Source organism: Rhinoderma darwinii, chromosome 7 (assembly GCF_050947455.1).
Source record: "Rhinoderma darwinii isolate aRhiDar2 chromosome 7, aRhiDar2.hap1, whole genome shotgun sequence".
Classification (NCBI taxonomy): Eukaryota; Metazoa; Chordata; class Amphibia; order Anura; family Rhinodermatidae; genus Rhinoderma; species Rhinoderma darwinii.
The window spans coordinates 7,592,469-7,614,539 of NC_134693.1; positions in this window are offsets into that span (position 1 = coordinate 7,592,469).

Below are 22,071 nucleotides of genomic sequence, written 5' to 3' on the forward strand. Positions count from 1 at the left end.
ACATTACCTATCCTGTACTGATCCTGAGTTACATCCTGTATTATAGTCCAGAGCTGCACTCACTATTCTGCTGGTGGAGTCACTGTGTACATACATTACTTATCCTGTACTGATCCTGAGTTATATCCTGTATTATATTCCAGAGCTGCACTCACTATTCTGCTGGTGGAGTCACTGTGTACATACATTACATTACTTATCCTGTACTGATCCTGAGTTACAGCCTGTATTATATTCCAGAGCTGCACTCACTATTCTGCTGGTGGAGTCACTGTGTACATACATTACATTACTTATCCTGTACTGATCCTGAGTTACAGCCTGTATTATACTCCAGAGCTGCACTCACTATTCTGCTGGTGGAGTCACTGTGTACATACATTACATTACTTATCCTGTACTGATCCTGAGTTACATCCTGTATTATACTCCAGAGCTGCACTCACTATTCTGCTGGTTGAGTCCCTGTTTACATACATGACATTACTTATCCTGTACTGATCCTGAGTTACATCCTGTATTATACTCCAGAGCTGCACTCACTATTCTGCTGGTGGAGTCACTGTGTACATACATTACATTATTTATCCTGTACTGATCCTGAGTTATATCCTGTATTATACTCCAGAGCTGCACTCACTATTCTGCTGGTGGAGTCACTGTGTACATACATTACATTACCTATCCTGTACTGATCCTGAGTTACATCCTGTATTATAGTCCAGAGCTGCACTCACTATTCTGCTGGTGGAGTCACTGTGTACATACATTACTTATCCTGTACTGATCCTGAGTTATATCCTGTATTATATTCCAGAGCTGCACTCACTATTCTGCTGGTGGAGTCACTGTGTACATACATTACATTACTTATCCTGTACTGATCCTGAGTTACATCCTGTATTATATTCCAGAGCTGCACTCACTATTCTGCTGGTGGAGTCACTGTGTACATACATTACATTACTTATCCTGTACTGATCCTGAGTTACAGCCTGTATTATACTCCAGAGCTGCACTCACTATTCTGCTGGTGGAGTCACTGTGTACATACATTACATTACTTATCCTGTACTGATCCTGAGTTACATCCTGTATTATACTCCAGAGCTGCACTCACTATTCTGCTGGTTGAGTCCCTGTGTACATACATGACATTACTTATCCTGTACTGATCCTGAGTTACATCCTGTATTATACTCCAGAGCTGCACTCACTATTCTGCTGGTGGAGTCACTGTGTACATACATTACATTATTTATCCTGTACTGATCCTGAGTTACATCCTGTATTATACTCCAGAGCTGCACTCACTATTCTGCTGGTGGAGTCACTGTGTATATACATTACATTACTTATCCTGTACTGATCCTGAGTTACATCCTGTATTTTATTGGCGCCATCCCGGTGTAAGACGTTACAGATAAGCATGTATTAGTGCAGGACACTGTATTTGACTTAGCATATGATACTTGTTATTACATGCTGCTGCTTGTCTATACCTGTATACACGTTTGCATATTTTCTTTATCCATGATGTGTATCTATGATAAGTTTAATGCTTGTTTGGTTACATGTCAATCCTGTAGTTTCTTTTCCGGTGATCTCGCTTTATCCTTTGTGGGACTCCATTATAAATGTGTTTCATTTGTTAATAAAGTTTGTGATATTCTTTCCATTACTGTAGTGCTTTGTCCCATTATTTTGTAGGTTTATATATTCTTGATATATGGGATGCATCTTTTACTGGTCCTTATACAGCTGCATTAGACTACTTAGAATTGCTGCAGTATTCGCTTCTAGTTGCATGCTTGTGTTATCTATATGTTATCTATATGTTATCCATATGTTAGCACTATGTGAGTGGTGAGTATGGCTCTGACGTTACTGGTTCATGAATAGGTTACATATCTACTGAAGGGATCATCAGCCACCAGACATCTCCAGTGACACTTTTCTCCAAGGATACAATGGATTGGGCAAGTTGAAAGCACATCTGTGCTCCTTGTTTCTCTGTTCATCCATCATTGGGGGACAGTCAGGCTTTCATATCCCTCTAGAATTGGCAGGATCTGCCAAAATGGATATTTAAAGGGATTGTCCATGCATGGACAACTGATGACCTATCCGCAAAATAGGTCATCAGTATATGATTGGTGGGGGTCCGACACCCAGACCCTGCACCGATCAGCTGCTCCGGGCACCATGTTTAAGCTGGAAGCAGATGGCTCCGGTCACGGAATAGCGGCCGAGCTGCAGTATTCAAGTGAATATGAGCAAAGCCGCTATGCAGTGTATTGAGAGATCTTCTTCTGGCTCCGAATACTGCAAACTCGGCATAACATCAGGCAGCCGGAGCAGCTGATCGGTGCGGGGTCCGGGTGTCTGACCCCCACTGGTCATATACTGATGACCTATCCTGTGGATAGGTCATCAGTTGTCTGTGCCTGGACAACTCCTTTAAGGGTATGTTCACACGTAGTCAACAAAAACGTCTGAAAATCCAGAGCTGTTTTCAAGGGAAAACAGACCCTGCTTTTCAGACGTTTTTTTACCAACTCGCATTTTTCGCGGCGTTTTTCGCGCCGTTTTCGCGGCGTTTTTTACGTCCGTTTTTGGAGCTGTTTTCATTGGAGTCTATGAGAAAACAGCTCTAAAAACGTCCAAAGAAGTGTCCTGCACTTCTTTTGACGAGGCTGTATTTTTACGCGTCGTCGTTTGACAGCTGTCAAACGACGACGCGTAAATAACAGGTCGTCTGCACAGTACGTCGGCAAACCCATTCAAATGAATGGGCAGATGTTTGCCGACGTATTGGAGCCGTATTTTCAGACGTAAAACGAGGCATAATACGCCTCGTATACGTCTGAAATTTGGCCGTGTGAACATACCCTTAGACCTCCAAAAAGGGTGCATCTGGGGCAGATATTTCTAGGCCATTTTTTCTTGTTGTTTTTGGAAGAGGCCGGGGCATTGATCGAGGTGAACATCAGCTTTAAACATTTGATTTCGCAGACGTCTTCAAGCCTTTGTACCACTTCTGATTGACTAAACAGATGACGTTCTGCGCTCGTGTAGTCATGGAACAATTTGCTCACATGCGATGTTTGGAGTCGGGTACGAGGTATTGCGGTGAGCTGTGTGTACATTTCTATAGATCCTCCGCGGTCTCGACAGGACGGTCTGAAGACTTACATTAAGTAGAAACAATCTGATGGTTATATTACCGGTGCCTGCACTTTACATCACTCCTCGGTCCTAACAAGAGCCTGTTTAGAATTAAATCCAAAACTCGAAATGAAATCCCAATCCTGCGTTCACCTACAGGTGAGATGTAATGTTTACTATCAACGAGACCGGATTCTAAGGAAACAAGAAAGGTCACGGGGTCAAGTGCGTAATCTTAAACTTGCTATAGGAGTCGACACGGGCAGAAGTTTTGACTGCGGGAACGTTGGTTTTAGCCTCATTTACAAGCATCCAGATACAATGGGGAATTGAATGAGTCCCCCCCCCCCACCCCCCGAGTCACGCTGTTACTTTGTTACTTTTTAAACAAATGAATCTAGAATTGACTTCAATGCAAAAAAAAATGGTTGACAAGGATCACTTTAAGGGCATGCGTCATTCTCGTGACATCACCACACATGTTGTGAATTATGCCATAAGTTGCTGTAGCTTCGGGTCTTCATACATTACGTGGTGGTTCGTGTATTTTTTATCAGAATAGAAGTAACAGAATGTCAGAATAAACATTACAATGGGATACAATGTTGTGGGGATCATAAACTTACACACGTGCTTCCATTCCCCTATAGGTCTGCATATCATCATGAGTTACTTGCAAGAAGTCCCAATTATCTTGATGAGGGGCAGAAACCCACAAGGCGACTCTACTGTAGGTTGATCCCCCCGGGTATTTCAGGCCCCGCTGTGTCCGACAGAATGGTACTGAATAATGAAGACCCTATGAAGGGCTTAGTGTGACCCTAAACGTATAGTTTAGTTCACATTTTTGAAAACTGCATTAACTTTACCTGTTCCATTGTGATGCCAATAAGTACCAGCAATACGTTGGTTTCCTTCATATATATGTGACTTTACCTACTGATTTGACGTCCATCATTGGATATTCCAGTTTCGAGGAAGTCTATAGATTGTGAAGCCTTTCATAAAGCATAAAGGGTTTTCCCATCATTACTGTCTATAGTATATTCATTTGATATGTCATAAATGTATGATCGGTGGCTTCCAACAGTAGGAACCCCCAATGATCTGGAGAACGGGGGATGCCCAGTGCATATGCCCAGCGGAGCATTGGCTGTCCATATACATTAAAGTCTATAGGAGATACGGAAAGGGCCAAGTTACTGCACACTGCCCTATACACATCCCAAGTGCCTGCAGTAATCTACCCAGCATCTGATTCTTGCGTCATTGATTTATCACTCTATGGAGAGCCGCCTGTTTTCCTCCCTTATCTTCTACATTAGGGAATTTTTACCTAATTCTTATTTTTGGTGAACTTGGGTAAGATGCAATATACAAGCAACGTGACTTATATCATACTCATATATTTATTACAATCCTACTGGTTTCCTCCCAGCACTGACTTCACGTTTCCCCCCACTCCCTGCTGGATCAGTGTCTGCACGGTGTATGCTCTGCTGATTCACCTTCATAAATGGGGGGTCTTTCTACCAGCTACTACACCACTATAATAATCTTCCAGGAAAATGTTGCTAGTCATATAAAAGACGCTACTGGAGAATGTTGCAGGCATTGATATAGGAGAAGATAGAGAAACCCGGCCGAGATTAAATAATAATAATAATAATAATAATGAAAAAAAAAAATGAAAAATAATAATAGTAATAAAAACAAATACATTTTAGAAATAAATATAAATTTCCTTTCAAGATAAAGTGATGGACATGGAAGGAGTAATTCAGTGTTCCCAGCCTGTGGTCCTGTATCTGCTGCAAAAACTACAACTCCTAGTGTGCCCTGAGCCGCAGGCAACAGCTGGAGAGCCGCAGTTTGGGGGACCCCGGTGTAATGTAACCTGCCTGTTTGTGACAATGTTTATGATGACCAGTAATAATTTTCATTGTAACACAATTGTATCATCTTTTTCCTATGTGGAATTGAATGGAGGAGATAAAAATTGTTGAAAACTTGTTTCCACTCAACTGGTTTCTCTTTCTGATGATTTGGCTGGAAATTCTGAACTGCGACCTCTTCCCGATGATGTGGACGACGGTCACCGCACAATATATTTACAATAATGGGCAGGGGGCTTCATGTAGATCTTTATTCATTTATAAATCAAGATCAAGAGAACAAACAACTGAGAACAATCCGGTAATAACAAAGGAATGGAATAAAAGATGAATAGATATTATTCAATTTATATAATATCACCAATGTATTCACCAACACATTACAGACAGTGCAGTTATTCCCTAAATCCCTGATCTACATTCACAATGAACTAAACCTTGACACATAGAAAGAAAGATCCCAAGTGAATGTGAATATATTGAATTCTCCATCTTACCTTGATGCTCCTCCTAACGCATGTTTACAACTGAAGAGGCGCATTCTAATTATATACCAGCCATCATCCCTGTATATAATCCCAATCATCCCTGTATATAACCCCCATCAAACCCTGTATATAACCCCCATCATTCCTGAATATACAAGCCATCTTCATTGTATATAACCCCCATCATCCCTGTATATACCAGTCATCATCCCTGTATATAACCCCTATCATCTCTGTATATGCCAGCCTGGCTAGTATATACAAGTAAGATGGGGGTAATAAACATGGATGATGGCTGGTATATACAGGGATGATGGGGGTTATATACAGGGATGATAGGGGAATAGGTAATGCCACTCACACTTTGAAGTGAAAAAAAAACAACATACTTTACATACTCACCTTGGTCTTGTTCCCGCGCCGTCCGGTGGCAATGCAGACCTAACTGCTCTCTTCTGAGCAAGTCTGCTGTGGCTGAACGACGCTTGCGTCGTTGAAGGGCGCTGATTGACAGGGCAGAATAACTTGCCCCGTCAATCAGCGCCTTTCAAAAATGGAAGCGGCACGATGACGTCATCACGCCACTAGCTTCGTTGAAAGGCGCTGATTTGCTGGGCAAGTAATTCTGCCTTGCCAATCAGCATCATTGTTAGGCCATTAGAAGGTGCCCGGCCATTCAGCGCTTTTGCATGTAATTATATCTGTGTCATATAGACGCAGGTATAATTACTGAAGGAGGGGGTGGCGGCGGCTGGTTTCAGTTGTGTCGCCGCCCCCTCAGACAGGCAGAAGGCCCCTGTGACATGGCCGCAGTGGGGGCAGCAGGAGCAGCGGTCATGTCGTGGTGGGCCCCACCATCTCAGTGGGCCCGGGGCCACCGGCCCCTCCCCTCCAGCTAGCTACGGTACTGGATGGGACAAATTGTGTGTTTTGTGTGGAATAGACATCTTGATACTACCCATGGGGAGTGGTCTTGGGCCAACCCAAGCGGAAGCTCTGCCTCCAAAGAAACAGAGTCTTGCTATAACAGAAAGACAAGCACATTTTTTTTTAACGAGATATATAGATGGATGGATGGATGGATGGATGGATAGACAGACAGACAGACAGATAGATAGATAGATAGATAGATAGATAGATAGATAGATAGATAGATAGATAGACAGACAGACAGACAGACAGACAGACAGATAGATAGATAGATAGATAGATAGACAGACAGACAGACAGACAGATAGATAGATAGATAGATAGATAGATAGATATGAGATAGATAGATAGATAGATAGATAGATAGATAGATAGATATGAGAGAGATAGATAGATAGATAGATGGATAGATAGATAGATATGAGATAGATAGATAGATAGATAGATAGATAGATAGATAGATAGATAGATAGATAGATAGATAGATAGATAGATAGATATGAGATAGATAGATAGATAGATAGATAGATAGATAGATAGATAGATAGATAGATGTTGGGGGGCTTTGGACATTGATAGAGGAGGGTTACAGTAGCCGTGGATCAATAAATGACATTAATAAACCATAGAACTGTGATTATTTTTTTACAATTCTGTTTTTTATTACTTTTCCGACTTCTCCATATGGAAGAATAAACAGATAATCGCTGCAGAACGTTCCTAATATCCGTCTTTCCTCGAAAAACAAAGGTTTCACCTGCTCTGACAGTTTTATGCTTTGTCTCTGGAAGCCGCTGACAGTGGCTCCACTTCTCCCTCATTCCTGACTGTCATCACACGGACATTTTCCATATCAACACCACATCTCCAGCCGGAGCTTATGGAGAGTGGCTGGGGCCTGTTTTCTTAGTGATACACAGATATAAGAGTCGGGGATTAGAAGAAGCTTAAACCCATTGGGCAGGACATGATCCCGGAGCACATAGATGAAATGCTGCTAATAGTATATACTTCATATTTATGACTGGACGTCAGCCGTATGATCCGCCGTACACCAGTACAGTATATTCTCCCCACCACCAGTTGCTCGGGGTCTATTTCTAGGGCTGGAACATGATGTTCTCGGTGACATTTCATCGGGTTATATTGGTGGCCGTTACGAGATGGAACAACTGATGTGGATCGGGTTTAGGTCGTCATGAGATTGAATACTATAGTTCTGGATAATTGATGCCAAGTGCATTTCTGGGCTTTATGACGCCTCCTGGCATTGATGCTCAATGACAAATATTTACAAACATTCAAGACCTTCGAAATTGTGTACAAATTTTGTAAAATGTCACATAGTCCCAGAGAACACCTGCTCCCCTTCCTTATTTAGAGAAGCTTGGTGTAGAAACTTTAATTATTTTTGACTAGCGTTATATTCTGGCGGAAATTTGTTTGTTGCTTTTCTGCCCCCACCTTGGCCGACGTTTATCATGTCGTTTACACCAGGTTTTAGGTGGAAAATGGGACAAAAAAAATTACAAATCACAACGTGTGACAAATTTGCAGCAAAATTTTTGACTTTTTCAAATTATGAAAGTGATAAGAAAAGATTGATCTGTTTTACCCAAGTCTAAATTACGGCCAATTTTCTCAACACTTTTTAAAATTTGGCGAGTGATGAGAAAAGTTGAAAATTTTAGCGCATATTTGTCGTATGTATATCATCATTTGCCACTTTTTTTTTAGTGCAGTTTATGCCAAAAACTGGTTTAGTAAATGTTAACCATTAAGAATTTAGCTTAAAAATTGTGCACATTTTTCTTGCAAATTCACACTTGCTCACAGAACGGTTTCGATTTGTTTTAGACCTACTATCTCCTTTACTAAGACTGGTGGAAGATGCACGAATCTTAATAAATGTGGCCATTCTTCTCGCTACTGATAAATTTGACATCTCTGTTTGCAGGAGATCACCTGACCTACCTGAGGGGGTAACAATTTCTAAATGTTAATCCCCCCCAGACTATTATGGAGTCATATGATGTCAGGGACCGGTAGAAAACCAACACAAGGACCAGTGTGTAGATTCCTAGATTTAACCAGGGTTGGACTGGCCCACCAGAGAACCTGAGGATCCTCCTATGGGCCCAGGCTCTAACCCAATAATTGTCCCTAATGGTCCAGCAGATGACAACCCCAGTTGGAGCTCTTTGGAGCCAATCATTTGCCACAAGGGTCCATTTCTTATGGGATGATTCACAAATTACCTATCAGACCTTATTGATGATACGTCCTATGTGTACAATGATAACAACAATGATGAAATGAAAAGTGGACATGTACATGTTCTACATAGATGGAGGGTGAGCCCTCAGAATAATGGCCCAAGTAACCCCAGTCCGACGCCGGATGTAACCAGGTGTATAAGACGAAGGATGGACTCCGGCAGTAGAGGGCCACATTTGACCACCAGAATATGGGCTCTTTTCTACTGCTAATTTGAATTGTTTTTTTTCCCCACAGATTAGATTCATCGCCTGTCCACCAGATCGGTGATAAATGTAAAATCAGTGGGGGTGACCATTGGGTCCACACTCACATCTACTGCCGCCTTGTTTCCGAATCTCCGTTAGAGTTGAATGTAGGGGCAGCACACTCGTTTGGCCACTACTTTATACAAGTCTTCTTCACCGCATCTGGCCTGGTGAGGAGGGATGGGCAATAGGGTTTAGCAATTAATGGGATCCCATCACTGATTCAACATTTACCACCTATTCTGTGGATAGGTCATGAAGGCTATTAGTGGGAAACGCCTATAATGAGAGGAGAATAGGGAAGACCCGCCAGCATTGCTCTCTATAAAATCCTTCACTGGCACGCCAACCCACCAATAACATAAAAGACAAGGGAACCATCAAGGCCTGAGATTCAAGTCAAATGGAGTCCAGAACAAAAAGAAGAAATAATGAGGAACCTGATGTGGACTCTTAGATGTAACCATGAAAGTTATTGATACTGGCGTTAGTAAGAAGATGCAGCAGATATGGGGCAGGATCAGAGCCACGTCTTTCGAACCTCACTGCTTCTTCTTCTCTTGGATGTCTACGTGTAAGATCTTTCTGCCTCATTGAACCCTTCATGGGTCAGATCTGTTTTGGCAAGCAGTGGATGTCACATACTTGGACACATATGATGGACACATGAGAGGAGCGGCAGGTGCCTCTGATCCCATGAACTGGAGCACAGACTCAAACATAATTCATATCATCTGCTGTCCGGATTATGTTCTTGCTCATACCCACACAGTGACATCTGCACAGGATATTAGCGCTGATGGAAGAATGTAGAATAATAATGGAGGCTTCCACCTCATTCGTTACTCATTCATTTTTCACATTAAATACATTGTTACCATGTCGTAATTCTCTATATCAGCAGTAATATTATGGTCCAGCAGTTTTCTGCTATAATCCATGCCAAACCCCAGAATATATTCTCTTTCTCATCCTCTATTCTAGTATATAGTAACTTTCATACAATATTCACATTTTATTTGCATGGAACTTGAAATACTTAAATCAAATAATATTATATATCCAGGTGTCCAATATCACAGCCAAGACAATACTGCAAGGGGCGTAACCGGGATTTATAGGACCGCATGGTAAAGAAAAAGGATGAGCCCCCACCATCTAGATAGTAAATTGTACTGAAGATAGCGCAGGTGATGATAGATAGATAGATAAATAGATAGATAGATAGATAGATAGATAGATAGATAGATAGATAGATAGATAGATAGATAGATAGATAGATAGATAGATAGATAGATATTAGATAGATATGAGATAGATAGATAGATAGATAGATAGATAGATATGAGATAGATAGATATGAGATAGATAGATAGATAGATATGAGATAGATAGATAGATAGATAGATAGATAGATAGATAGATAGATAGATAGATAGATAGATAGATAGATAGATAGATAGATAGATAGATAGATAGATAGATAGATAGATAGATAGATAGATAGATATGAGATAGATAGATAGATAGATATGAGATAGATAGATAGATAGATAGATAGATAGATAGATAGATAGATAGATAGATAGATAGATAGATAGATAGATAGATAGATAGATAGATAGATAGATAGATAGATATGAGATAGATAGATAGATAGATAGATAGATATGAGATAGATAGATAGATAGATAGATAGATAGATAGATAGATAGATAGATAGATAGATAGATAGATAGATAGATAGATATGAGATAGATAGATAGATAGATAGATAGATAGATAGATAGATAGATAGATAGATATGAGATAGATAGATAGATAGATATGAGATGGATAGATAGATAGATAGATAGATAGATAGATAGAAGATAGATAGATAGATAGATAGTGTAATGACAGGATAGGGAGACAGACAGGTGAGCCCTAATCTACCCGCCTCTCAGTCCCTGCCTACTTGCACAGCCCGTCCTAGGCGACGGCGTACAACTGGGCGACGGTCCTTACGCTCAATATGTGCACGACAGACAAACAAGACAGTGGACTCGGCTCGTCCACTACTCTGTTGCTCAACTGCCCCACATTCCTTTGCTTTTGTGTTCCCCTGTCTTGTTTGTCTGTCGTGCACATATTGAGCGTAGGGACCGTCGCCCAGTTGTACGCCGTCGCCTAGGACGGGCTGTGCAAGTAGGCAGGGACTGAGTGGCGGGTAGATTAGGGCTCACCTGTCTGTCTCCCTATCCTGTCATTACATAATCACAGGCCCATATACCTTTTCTACCCTGGTCCCTGACACACTATGGACCCCCTTGAGGCCCTGGCTCAGCAAATGCAGGGTCTCTCCCTACCGGTCCAAGACCTGGCTCAGAGGTGCAACCAGCGTGATGCTACCCAGGTAGTGCCCTCCACCTCACCTCTTGAACCCCACCTCAAGTTGCCTGACCAGTTCTCAGGGGGCCGGAAGACTTTTTTCTCCTTTCGGGAAAGTTGTAGGCTCTATTTCCGTTTAAGACCCCACTCCTCAGGTTCTGAGAGCCAGCGAGTGGGTATAATTATGTCCTGGCTCCAGAATGGGCCTTCTCCTTGGCCACTGATGCCCCTGAACTCTCTTCTGTTGATTTTATTTTTTCGGCTCTCGGACTCATCTATGACGATACTGACAAGACTGCCTTTGCCGAGAGTCGGCTGGTGACCTTACGTCAGGGTAAGAGACCCGTTGAGGAGTATTGCTCTGACTTTAGGAAGTGGTGTGTAGCTTCTCGGTGGAATGACCCTGCCTTGAGGTGCCAGTTTAGATTGGGTCTGTCGAACGCTCTGAAAGACCTGTTAGTTAGTTATCCCTCTTCTGACTCTCTAGATCAGGTTATGGCTTTAGCGGTACGTCTGGCCAGGCTGCGATAGGCTCTCCCACTCCTCAGCCTACCAGCCTGAGTGGTAGCAGATGGAGTCACTCTAGCAGACCTAGGAACAGATGCAGGCTGATTAACCACGTGCGCCGACACAGAAGCTGTGTCAGGCAAATCTTTAACAGATAGATAGATAGATAGATAGATAGATAGATAGATAGATAGATAGATAGATAGATAGATAGATAGATAGATAGATAGATAGATAGATAGATAGATAGATAGATAGATAGATAGATAGATAGATAGGAGATACATAGATAGATAGATAGATATGAGATAGATAGATATGAGATAGATAGATAGATAGATAGATAGATAGATAGATAGATAGATAGATAGATAGATAGATATGAGATAGATAGATAGATAGATAGATAGATAGATATGAGATAGATAGATAGATAGATAGATAGGAGATAGATAGATAGATAGATGGATGGATCGGTACATAGATGTAGAGAAAAAAACATTGCAACAACATTCTGCAAACGCTAAGACTACCTAATACACTGTATATAGATAAATTTGCATTACTGCTACGTTTACTTACAAATTTTGTGAGCCCACCTGCCACAACAAGGCCACCTCTTTTAAGTGGATAGGTCTGTCATTTATTAATATTTTAGATATTTAGAACCCACATGAGACAGAAAACAGGAGGTCATATAATAGTTCTCAGAAAATTGAGACGCCCACATAGTTATGTTGTACAATATTTCCACTCACAGTATCCACGGCAGTGCCCATATAATAACACTATACATGGTGCCCAAGTAATAGTAGAATTTACAGTGCCCATATAATAGTACAATCGGCAGTGCCCATATTCATAATTGTAAATTCGCAGTGCTCATATAATAATACCATGCACAATGCCCATATAAAAGTACCATTCACAGTGCCAATTTAATCATAACATACATGGTGCCAATATAAAAGTACCATTCACAGAACCAATTAATAGTAGCATGCCCAGTGCCCATATAATAGTAGAATGCACAGTGCCCATATAATAGTAGCCTGCACAGTGCCCATATAATAGTAGCATGATCAGTGCCCATATAATAGCAGCATGCTCAGTGCCCATATAATAGTAGCATGATCAGTGCCCATATAATAGTAGCATGCACAGTGCCCATATAATAGTAGAATGCACAGTGCCCATATAATAGTAGCCTGCACAGTGCCCATATAATAGTAGCATGATCAGTGCCCATATAATAGCAGCATGCTCAGTGCCCATATAATAGTAGCATGATCAGTGCCCATATAATAGTAGAATGCACAGTGCCCATATAAAAGTAGCCTGCACAGTGCCCATATAATAGTAGCATGCACAGTGCCCATATAATAGTAGAATGCACAGTGCCCATATAAAAGTAGCATGCTCAGTGCCCATATAATAGTAGCATGCACAGTGCCCATATAATAGTAGAATGCACAGTGCCCATATAAAAGTAGCCTGCACAGTGCCCATATAATAGTAGCATGCACAGTGCCCATATAATATTAGCATGCACAGTGCCCATATAATAGTAGCATGCTCAGTGCCCATATAATAGTATCATGCACAGTGCCCATATAATAGTAGCATGCTCAGTGCCCATATAATAGTAGCATGCACAGTGCCCATATAATAGCAGCATGCTCAGTGCCCATATAATAGTAGTATGCTCAGTGCCCATATAATAGCAGCATGCACAGTGCCCATATAATAGTAGCATGCTCAGTGCCCATATAATAGCAGCATGCTCAGTGCCCATATAATAGTAGCATGATCAGTGCCCATATAATAGTAGCATGATCAGTGCCCATATAATAGTAGCATGCTCAGCACCCATATAATAGTAGCATGCTCAGTGCTGATATAATAGTAGCATGCACAGTGCCCATATAATAGTAGCATGCACAGTGCCCATATAATAGTAGCATGATCAGTGCCCATATAATAGTAGCATGATCAGTGCCCATATAATAGTAGCATGCTCAGTGCCCATATAATAGTAGCATGCTCAGTGTCCATATAATAGTAGCATGATCAGTGCCCATATAATAGTAGCATGATCAGTGCCCATATAATAGTAGCATGCACAGTGCCCATATAATAGTAGCATGCTCAGCGCCCATATAATAGTAGCATTCACAGTGCCCATATAATAGCAGCATGCTCAGCGCCCATATAATAGCAGCATGCTCAGTGCCCATATAATAGTAGCATGCTCGGTGCCCATATAATAGTAGCATGCTCAGTGCCCATATAACAGTAGAATGCACAGTGCCCATATAATAGTAGCATGCTCAGTGCCCATATAATAGTAGCATGCTCAGTGCCCATATAATAGTAGCATGATCAGTGCCTATATAATAGTAGCATGATCAGTGCCCATATAATAGTAGCATGATCAGTGCCCATATAATAGTAGCATTCACAGTGCCCATATAATAGCAGCCTGCTCAGCGCCCATATAATAGCAGCATGCTCAGCGCCCATATAATAGCAGCATGCTCAGCGCCCATATAATAGCAGCATGCTCAGTGCCCATATAATAGTAGCATGCTCAGTGCCCATATAATAGTAGCATGCTCAGTGCCCATATAACAGTAGAATGCACAGTGCCCATATAATAGTAGCATGCTCAGTGCCCATATAATAGTAGCATGCTCAGTGCCCATATAATAGTAGCATGATCAGTGCCTATATAATAGTAGCATGATCAGTGCCCATATAATAGTAGCATGATCAGTGCCCATATAATAGTAGCATTCACAGTGCCCATATAATAGCAGCCTGCTCAGCGCCCATATAATAGCAGCATGCTCAGCGCCCATATAATAGCAGCATGCTCAGTGCCCATATAATAGTAGCATGCTCAGCGCCCATATAATAGCAGCATGCTCAGCGCCCATATAATAGTAGCATGCACAGTGCCCATATAATAGTAGCATGCTCAGTGCCCATATAATAGTAGCATGCTCAGTGCCCAATTAATAGTAGCATGCCCAGTGCCCATATAATAGTAGCATGCACAGTGCCCATATAATAGTAGAATGCACAGTGCCCATATAATAGTAGCATGATCAGTGCCCATATAATAGTAGAATGCACAGTGCCCATATAAAAGTAGCCTGCACAGTGCCCATATAATAGTAGCATGCACAGTGCCCATATAATAGTAGCATGCACAGTGCCCATATAATAGTAGCATGATCAGTGCCCATATAATAGTAGAATGCACAGTGCCCATATAAAAGTAGCCTGCACAGTGCCCGTATAATAGTAGCATGCACAGTGCCCATATAATAGTAGCATGCACAGTGCCCATATAATAGTAGCATGCTCAGTGCCCATATAATAGTAGCATGCTCAGTGCCCATATAATAGTAGCATGCTCAGTGCCCATATAATAGTAGCATGCTCAGTGCCCATATAATAGTAGCATGCTCAGTGCCCATATAATAGTAGCATGCTCAGTGCCCATATAATAGTAGCATGCTCAGTGCCCATATAATAGTATCATGCTCAGTGCCCATATAATAGTAGCATGCTCAGTGCCCATATAACAGTAGAATGCACAGTGCCCATATAATAGTAGCATGCTCAGCGCCCATATAATAGTAGCATGCTCAGTGCCCATATAATAGTAGCATGCACAGTGCCCATATAATAGTAGCATGCTCAGTGCCCATATAATAGTAGCATGCTCAGTGCCCATATAATAGTAGCATGCACAGTGCCCATATAATAGTAGCATGCTCAGTGCCCATATAATAGTAGCATGCTCAGCGCCCATATAATAGCAGCATGCACAGTGCCCATATAATAGTAGCATGCACAGCGCCCATATAATAGTAGCATGCTCAGTGCCCATATAATAGTATCATGCTCAGTGCCCATATAATAGTAGCATGCTCAGTGCCCATATAATAGCAGCATGCTCAGCGCCCATATAATAGTAGCATGATCAGTGCCCATATAATAGTAGCATGATCAGTGCCTATATAATAGCAGCATGCACAGTGCCCATATAATAGTAGCATGCACAGTGCCCATATAATAGTAGCATGCTCAGTGCCCATATAATAGTATCATGCTCAGTGCCCATATAATAGTAGCATGCTCAGTGCCCATATAATAGTAGCATGCTCAGTGCCCATATAATAGTAGCATGCTCAGTGCCCATATAATAGTAGCATGCACAGTGCCCATATAATAGTAGCATGCTCAGTGCCCATATAATAGTAGCATGCTCAGTGCCCATATAATAGTAGCATGCACAGTGCCCATATAATAGTAGCATGCACAGTGCCCATATAATAGTAGCATGCACAGTGCCCATATAATAGCAGCATGCTCAGTGCCCATATAATAGTAGCATGCACAGTGCCCATATAATAGTAGCATGCTCAGTGCCCATATAATAGTAGCATGCTCAGTGCCCATATAATAGCAGCATGCTCAGCGCCCATATAATAGTAGCATGATCAGTGCCCATATAATAGTAGCATGCACAGTGCCCATATAATAGTAGCATGCTCAGCGCCCATATAATAGTAGCATGCACAGTGCCCATATAATAGTAGCATGCTCAGTGCCCATATAATAGCAGCATGCTCAGCGCCCATATAATAGTATCATGCTCAGTGCCCATATAATAGTAGCATGCTCAGTGCCCATATAACAGTAGACTGCACAGTGCCCATATAATAGTAGCATGCTCAGCGCCCATATAATAGTAGCATGCACAGTGCCCATATAATAGTAGCATGCACAGTGCCCATATAATAGTAGCATGCACAGTGCCCATATAATAGCAGCATGCTCAGTGACCATATAATAGTAGAATGCACAGTGCCCATATAATAGTAGCATGCACAGTGCCCATATAATAGTAGCATGCTCAGCGCCCATATAATAGTAGCATGCACAGTGCCCATAGAATAGTAGCATGCACAGTGCCCATATAATAGTAGCATGCACAGTGCCCATATAATAGTAGCATGCACAGTGCCCATATAATAGTAGCATGCTCGGTGCCCATATAATAGTAGCATGCACAGTGCCCATATAATAGTAGCATGCTCAGCGCCCATATAATAGTAGCATGATCAGTGCCCATATAATAGTAGCATGCACAGTGCCCATATAATAGTAGCATGCTCAGCGCCCATATAATAGTAGCATGCACAGTGCCCATATAATAGTAGCATGCTCAGTGCCCATATAATAGTAGCATGCTCGGTGCCCATAGAATAGTAGCATGCACAGTGCCCATATAATAGTAGCATGCTCAGTGCCCATATAACAGTAGCATGCACAGTGCCCATATAATAGTAGCATGCACAGTGCCCATATAATAGTAGCATGCTCGGTGCCCATATAATAGCAGCATGGGTACTGAAGGAAGTAGTATTGACCCCATAAAGCATACAAATAGGGAATTCAATTTGTGAGCCCTATTCGGGACAGTGAATGATGACAATCTGTACAGTGCTGCAGTGTATGTTGATGTATATAAGCAATAAATATTGGTATCATCAATGGCATAGTGCCAATGAACTAATACCTCCATATTGCCTATGTAACAGTGTCAGCCTCAGATTCTACATAGTGCCACTATATTGTCAGTGATAGTGTCCGCATAGTGGGGCCAGCCACAGTTCCTATATATTAGTATCAGTAATAGTGGCCACATCATTATGGCTGTCCCACTGTCATATAACAGGGCCACACATACTGCCTATACAGTACACCCCACTTACTTCTCTGTCACATATACAGCAGATATATTTTATTATGGCAGATATCGTATCCGTATCATCTGTATGAGGTTAAGTGGATTATATCACCAAAACGCGCTGTGCATTGAGAAATAAGTAGATGTCAGAGATATGTAAAACTGAGAAGATGTTGTTTTAGAGAAACCTTGGAATGCCTAATCCAATTACAAGTGAGGTGTTGTGAAATATTTAATTCAGGATATTTCATAATGTTTTCAATTCATAACATCTAGTACTTACGGGGAAATGAGATCCCCGTGTATTACAGCTTACAGTCAACAGCAGGAGGTAACAGAAAAAATAGTTTCTGAACATGTTGTGGTTTGTTAAATTATGCTGTTCCATTCACGTTCAAGCCCTATGTCTCCTCTTAACAGCGCACCACGTGTTTCGGAGTGGTATTACAAGTAGAATCTTACAATGGTTAAAACGCGAGGAATTATTATTACTCAGTAATGTATCAATCATTTAGAATTTTTAGGCCCAAAATTCTGTGCTGATATATCAATATTTCATCTGAATATATTTTATGATCAGTTTTGGGAGCCTCCTCCATTACATGGGGAACATTCCAGAATAAAACAAACAAAATACAGCTGATAATTCAATAGATATTACGCCCTCACCCACTTTCCAAAATGTGTCACATGCAACTCACTGGGGATATCTATTCTCAGGAGCCCAGATCCAAAACCAGTACCGGCCCCTCCCCCAATTATCCCATGTCATATATAACAGTGCGGTCCTTTTAGTTGGTGTAGGACCCTTTGGTCCACTCCGGCACTAGTACATCATCTATGTCTACTCCTCTGTTCCTCCAGACTCATGGATCTGCACACTTATAACTTTTTAGAGATTTCAGTTTTGGGTAGAGGTAACTTTATTACCTTGTAAAAAAACAAATTTTCTGTAAATGGTTAAATTGTATCAATATCACAGGATAATATAATATAATGGTTGTTTGTGGCATTTCTTGGGTGATTTATGTTGAGTTTATTTGTCTCTTCTCATCGAGACATTTCCCTTCTATAGTTTATATACGGTTCTCCTGAATATCAGGTCATGCAGAATGTTTACTGTCTGGCGGGCGGCTAATCTATGTTCGTAGGATATCATCAGCTACACTGCAGAGCAAAGAAAAATCAAGGGGGAAGCGAGGTCAGGAGGTATGCAGCTATAGGTTATATAAGGTAAATTCAGGAACTCGTGTTGGGAATGAGCAAATCTAAAAAATGAGACAAAATAGGAGGAAAGCTGTTATCTATAGACGCTGGAGGTCAGCCGGCCCGGGGCGGGAGGCAGCAGGGCAGCGGGTCCCTGGGCATCTCATGATATCTGGTATGGAGAAGTGGTTGGAGGATCAATAGGTTCATGTCAAAGACCCGATCACCCTGAAGGTGCACCGACCATCGGACAGAAGTTTGAGGACTCAATATCCTGTAACAGAAAAAAGCACAAAAAACAAAGGTAAATCAATAAAATAATTATTCATGACTGGTGCAACAGATTTTTTTGGGGAGGGGACTGACATCAGGGGCATCATGGCTGGCACAAGGGTACTGTGGCTGTTGCTGGGGGCACTGTGTGACCTATTAGGAGATCTGAGGCCAGGGCAAGTCCTATGCAGAACCTTCTATTCATTCCCCACCGTTACAGTACAATACAGTGCCCAAAATATAAGATCAGAAAGTGTACAAATAACAATACGATTGGCCTAAGGTGCCCTAATAACACTGCCCGATCAGTACACGGAAAAGAAGATTGATCCCTTGCAGCTGCCTTTCCATAAATTCAGGCACAAATGTGGCTACAAGGTATATGCTCCAGGTGCTCAGGCCATTAGGGCCAGTGTTGCCCCATTCAATAATGACAAGTAATGTGTCCTGACTCCTGACCGCACACCCTTAGGGCTGGCCTTGCCTATGGCTGTTCATGTTGGCAGTGAAGCTGGTACGGGGTGCATCCTGGCTGGTACTAGGGGCACGCTCTCCGACACTGGCTGGCTCTTTGGAACTATGGGGTTACTGGGGGCACTGAAGCTAGCATGGTGACTGGCACTGATATGAGGGCACTTAAGGGTTTAATAAATTTGCCTTGATGTGCTATGAATGCCTTATCTTCTCTTTTTGGCATGGATGTCGAATACTGGTGAGGACACAGTTACAAAATCCCTGGTATAAAGCATTACATTTTGTAATGCACAGACACCATAGGTCCAGGAGACGCGCTTTAAAGCAGCTCTCGGCTTTGGCTAATAGAAGGACAATGAGGAAAATGTCCCTTATAGGGGGTTGTCCAGGACTAGAAAAAAGGTCTGCCTATTTTTTTTAGACACAGCGCCACTCTTGTCGATGAGCAACATCTGATAGTCAGTTGAATGGCGCTGAGCTGCAATACCAGACACTGCCTATGGACAAGAGTGGCGCTGTTTCTGATTCTGAAAAATAAAGTAGACCTTTGTTTGTAATCTCAGTGTCTGGAACGGCTTCAGTACCAGCAGTAATGACACGTTGTAATAGAGACAATAATGTGTCTTCTATCTGGATACACATAGAACGATCAATCTCTGCAGTCACAGATTTGATTATTTATTAGTTGATTAGTCTAATCATTTCTCTGCAGTATTCTGATTTATTGCTCGGTGAAGAATCCAATGATTAAATTATTGCCACATGGCCATGTTATCAACCCACCACTAAGTGCCTTTCCGACCATCTGTAAAGCATAAGATGTTAAATATACTTCTCGCTGCAAATAAAACATCTGGGATTCATCCAACTGATTCTCCCCTCGGAGAATGAACAACGCAGGCTACACAGATATAACCCCCGAGAGGAGGAGATGGAGAGCAGATGAATTCTTGACTCAGAGCCGTGATCCGTCTTCTGAAATCAGTTCAACAACATTTGTAGATCTTACGTATGGAATAAAGCACAGAGTGTGAAAGTGGCTGCATCAACCCTCGTGTGAGGTCACTGCTCAGGAATCCACCCCATTTATCTTCACGTGTTTGTCACAGAAGTGACAATTCTCCAAGAGATTATTATGATTGTGGATTCTGTATCATGGAAGACTCGAGCTAGATGTCCAAATGTTGCAGCATTAAAGGGCGCGGGGTAGGATGCAATGCTGTATGCAATTCCAATCATGTGACTACATCCATCTTTCCATCATGTGTTAAGGCCATTATTGCAGCACTAGCGGTCAGGAGCCTTGCTAGCATCTTAAAAGATCAGCGGCACAAGCTCCAAAACATACTTTTATAAGATAGCTTAGATACAGCGGTTCTAGCTCTATTGCAGTCACCAAATAATGATCAGATACCAGTTCTACGCAGAGATTTGTGACTACAGTATCGTTATATCCAGTGACTCACAGGTGACGTCTTCTCAGATTGGTGTAATTTAATGCCTCATTTCTTCTCTATCCAGGTCCAGACCGTTGAGATGATTTTTCCTGTCCACGACCCGTCTCTGTACACAAATTCCCTATCCTGCTGCTACAATTACTGCTTCAGTGCCCCTACACAGTACTAGTGCCCCATTATGTGCCCAACAAAGTAATAGTGCCCCCACACAGTAATAATTCACCATTGGGCCTACCACAAAATAATAATGCTTCCTTTGTGCCCCACGGTAATTGTGCCTTTCTTTGTGCCCCCTGTAGTAATAATATCCTTTCTGCTCCCACAAGACAATAGTGCCCCTCTGTGCCCCCAAAAATGTATAATTCCCCTTTGTGCCACCACAAAAATAATAGTGCCTCCTCTGTGTCCCCCAAGGGAATAAAACACTCTGCAATTTGTGGGGTCCACAGCCGCCTACCATTATTTCCTGACTGTACCCACTGTGTTTACGCTCTCCATTCTGCGCAGCGTAGCGTGCAGCACCCTGTGCATCCTGAATCCTTCTAATTTGTCTCCTCCTCTCCAGCACCTCAGAGTACTAGAGAGGAAGAGGAGGAGACAGGGGAGGAGGAATCAGGATGCACAGGCTGCTGCTGTAGAGAGAGCATAAAAGAAGTAAGGATACAGGAAGCCATTGTGTGGTGAGAAGGGCCTGTGGGTCTGCCTGGCTTAGGGGCCCAGTCAGTTGTGACCCCGATTGCTACACCACTGGAGATTATGATGGAGCATCTTCAAGGCTTGCTTTAAGTGAATCTGAACATTTGTAGCATAAAGCAACTCTTTTACAATTCATGTCATAGCCGGCCTTAGGGGTGTGCGACCTGTGCGGTGTGACCTGTCACTTTTAAAGGGGATGCCACAGACTTTGATGAACCTGGCAACTGGGGCTAGCGCACTGGATCCCATACTGATTGCCGGAACCTACAGTAGCTACATTCCGGTGTCAGGACCTTGTATGTGCCGCGGCACAGA